The 4,264-nt window shown below is 32.2% G+C and overlaps 1 long non-coding RNA gene across 1 annotated transcript; it reads left to right on the top strand.

The window, feature by feature from the left end:
* Window positions 1-1,703: 1,703 nt before the first annotated feature.
* On the top strand, window positions 1,704-3,275 carry LOC108376005 (uncharacterized). Its single transcript, XR_001849220.1, has 2 exons — window positions 1,704-2,874; window positions 2,966-3,275. It is a non-coding gene; the product is annotated as an uncharacterized LOC108376005 (long non-coding RNA).
* Window positions 3,276-4,264: the final 989 nt, after the last annotated feature.

Raw genomic sequence — 4,264 nt, 5'->3', positions numbered from 1 at the left:
CGAAACATACACAAACTCCATACACTAGTTCGTAGAAAAATTTATAAATGAATAATTCGGGTGCAACATTATGGAAAAAAGACATACATATAGTATAGTTTAGGTAATTAAGTAAATAAATAAAATATGCATTAACACTTATATACAGACATACATTCCAAGTAAACAAAAAATAAATAAAACAAGCAACGTTGAAAGATTTAGTAAATGCCATTAGGTATGGGTGGTTATGTACAGAGTCTGTACTACAGACTGTATATACGCAAATNTAATAATTCGGGTGCAACATTATGGAAAAAAAACATACATATAGTATAGTTTAGGTAATTAAGTAAATAAATAAAATATGCATTAACACTTATATACAGACATACATTCCAAGTAAACAAAAAAAAATAAAACAAGCAACGTTAAAAGATTTAGTAAATGCCATTAGGTATGGGTGGTTATGTACAGAGTCTGTACTACAGACTGTATATACGCAAATATTATCGTAAATGCATACCAGTTGTGTGAAAAAAATTCCATTAGAAATTAAAAACTCATCACTATCGTACACATGGTTTAGCAAACGTGCAATAATTCTTTGAAATAAAAGGCAGATGTAAAAAAGTTATTTAACCAAGTGCGCAATTTCCAATTTTCTATGCGGGTATTCGCTATTTGAATTACTAAACCGCTGTTTATGTAGATGGGCATTAGGGCGAGAGTCAATTTGTATGGCAGATTTTTTCGACTATGCGGATAGGGTAAGAAGTATTCTACATGAAATTCTAAGAGTATAGAAACCATGGCGATAGTAGTTAGCAGTGCGCAATACCATTCCGCAGAACCTGGGGTCGAGCCCAGTTTCCGACCAACAACAAAAAAGTTGTTTCTAATAGCAGTCATCCGCTTGCCAAATTGCGAAAATAAATTTTTTTCCTTAGTCACGTTTTATTTTGCGCCAGTGTCATTAAGATTTTTTTAAATTTTGTATAAAAACATGCTATGTTGGGTTTTTTTAATATGAGGAATCCATTTCTGGACTTATCTTTTTCCTAAAACATCCGCCAGTTTTTATAAAAAATCAAACACTACAGCCAAATAAAACATTGCTGAGAAAAAAAATCTATTTTCGCAACTTGGCAAAATGGAAATTGATTTTACACCCATGGTTTCTTCGGCAACTCAGCTTAGAATTTCACGTAGAACAACCCTATGCCTTACTCAAATAGCAAAAAACAAAATCGACCCTTCCAATTGGATACGGTTACTGTCCGGGTTTATCCATATGTATTTCAATAGCATCTACATATACTTAGCCAAAATTTTTACTCGAATTATCGTGTGCACACAAATGCGCTCGGTTAAAATCAAATCAAATCATTTTCTTCTATATGGAAAGTCCTCAAGGATATCTGGGCATTTCCGGCGGTGTCGTTGTTTCATAAGATTGCTCGTTTGTTAAATTGAGAGTGATGCAAATGCATATATACATAAATATTTGGGAACTTTGTAGGCTTCATTTGATACTTTGTTAAGTTTACACAAAGCAATTGTTAACTTCTAATTTATTAAAAGACGCTTATGTAAAGTAAATAGTATATATATACATACATACGTATACNCCTCAAACAGCAAAAAACAAAATCGACCCTTCCAATTGGATACGGTTACTGTCCGGGTTTATCCATATGTATTTCAATACCATCTACAAAATTTTTACTCGAGTTATCGTGTGCACACAAATGCGCTCGGTAAAAAAACGATAATGATAGACTTTGATTTCTTCAAATAATTTTCTTTTTAATGGAAAGTCCTAACATGGTTCGGATATTAAGGATATCTGGGCATTTCGTGCGGTGTCGTTGTTTCATAAGATTGCACGTTTGTTAAATTGAGAGTGATGCAAATGCATATATACATAAATATTTGGGAACTTTGTAGGCTTCATTTGATACTTTGTTAAGTTTACACAGAGCAATTGTTAACTTCTAATTTATTTAAAGACGCTTATGTAAAGTAAATAGTATATATATACATACATACGTATACATATACAGACAAGCACTTGTTAAATTTTTTTAATTTAACTTTTAATTATACTAATTCTTAAAATGAACTATTCGAAATTAAGCGAAAGAAAATGCAAAGGGAAATGCAAACAATTAATATTTACAATTTTACGAACGGGTACACAACACAATAAACTAAAAAGTATTATTGAAAAGTATTTAACAGATGCAATTAAGAGCGTTTCAAAAGTAGGAGCCACAAAAAAAAAACAACTAAATGAAAAAAAAACAATTTTAAAAAGAAGACAAGCAATTGCAAACGACGATAGTAGTAACAAAAACGACAAACGCAAAAACAAGAAAATAAAAGAAAATAATATTTGCACTTTTTAACAGAGTAATAGGAATGCATAATAATCAAACTAATCAATAAAGTGAAGAATATTAGGTAAATTGAATAAGTTTGCCGAAGGCTTACTCTTTAACACAAGTCAGTTTAATGCAAGTGAAGTAAGCACAAAAAAAGATGCGACCAAAGCATGCACACACACACACACACACACACACACATACACACAAAATTAAAGCAACTAAAAAATGCACATAACAAATAAAAAAACGTGAATAAATGGAAAAGAAGAGAATCATAGTTATTAATTTAGCCAAGTTACTGTCAACAACCAAAATAAAATACTAATAAAAATTGAAGCATAAGCGAAACACACAAAAATTTACTAAACTTACATGCTGTTACAAGTAAATTATTCAAAACGCGGACAGACAGGTATGCAATGAAAAGATAATCGTACAAGCAAGCACTAGATATTTTGAGAATTTGAGAACCATACATGGAATCGCTAAGGTCATTAGAAAAATGGTAATAATTTGATTACAAATAACTCAGGTTGAATTATTTTTAAATGTGACAGCTGGCAGCAGTAAATGTATTCAATATTTTTTTTTTCCAGTAAACTAAGAGAAAATCTAACACAAAATGCCCCACCACAGCAGCACAAGACCCTCTTCTAATAAGGAATTAGACAAATGAAGATCAACGCCATTATTAGAATTAGCACAATTTGTAGTCCCTTTCACCGCACATCCTTGCATAAAAATCACCCTGCAAGTGCTTTGTTCCCGTAAAATACGCAAAATACATTGGAGGCGATCAGAGTACCATAAACTTCGCTCAACACCATAATCTACGAGATGTACAATACGCATTTCTTCTTTAAATTCTGACACACACAAATTGAAGCAATGTCTCAAGTAATGAAAGAGAAGAAAAAAAAAGATTTTTAAATTTTCTGTAACTACGCAAATTTTCATTTAGGTGCATTCAGTTGTAGTGGTGTTCATGGCAGAAATTTTTACTGTTTGCGAATATAAAATAAGAGAAAAGTCTTTCGTAAAGGCTGGTTTTCACTATGTCAAACTCGATGGCATTTGTAGTCGAATAAGTTAAAACGCATTGTCAAATGGAACCAAAAGACGCTTTATCCATTTATTTAGATCAGAATAGATCTTTAGGCGTGTACATGTGCCGCTAAATTGGTTATCTGTACAATGTTGGCCAATAATATAATCGGTAAATGATGGGAAATGGACATAAGGTTGTATCAAAATATGTCGCCAAAATATGACATAGTGAAAACCAGCCTTAAGTTAGTAAAATATTTTCGGCTAGAGTATATAAGATTGATTAGGGCGATATTAAGCAGATATTGAAATGATAGCTGATCACGTTACATTTATTCTCCTTTTTCATCCTCTTTATGCTCTTTGACCAAAGGCTGTTACGCAGACGATGAAATGGCCAACGTATCTGTTGTACTCGTTTGGTAGTACCTTTTTTGTGACTACTGTCATTGATGACATAAAATTCCGGGGTAGTTCGAAATTAGTCACGAAACGATCATAACTGAATCGCCTAATGCTTTGCCTAGGCGTGCACAGATGTTTACGCATCAAATTTCATGAGTACCAGGTGCAGACGCATTTTTTTACTATTTATTTAAACTACAGTAAGAACAAAAATAGTATTTTTTAGTTTTTTCTTGAAAGAGAGAGAGAGAGAGACGGTTGTAGATAAACTGCTCTTCATAAGTCCATAATCTAAAATTCTAAAAATTTCCACTGCATTTAAGTTATTTGAGACCGTGCTTCAAACACTAAACACATACATATTTATTAGCGAAACTGCCAATATCATTACTTACACTCATTTAGGGCCGGTTGTACAATGTCTGATTAGTACTAATCAGAGG

The sequence above is a fragment of the Rhagoletis zephyria genome, unplaced genomic scaffold, assembly GCF_001687245.7.
Source record: "Rhagoletis zephyria isolate East Lansing unplaced genomic scaffold, Rhagoletis_zephyria_1.1 Rzeph_scaffold_09763, whole genome shotgun sequence".
NCBI classification, from domain to species: Eukaryota; Metazoa; Arthropoda; class Insecta; order Diptera; family Tephritidae; genus Rhagoletis; species Rhagoletis zephyria.
The sequence above is the reverse complement of the archived record's forward strand: the minus strand, read 5'-3'. Positions and strand labels throughout refer to the sequence as shown.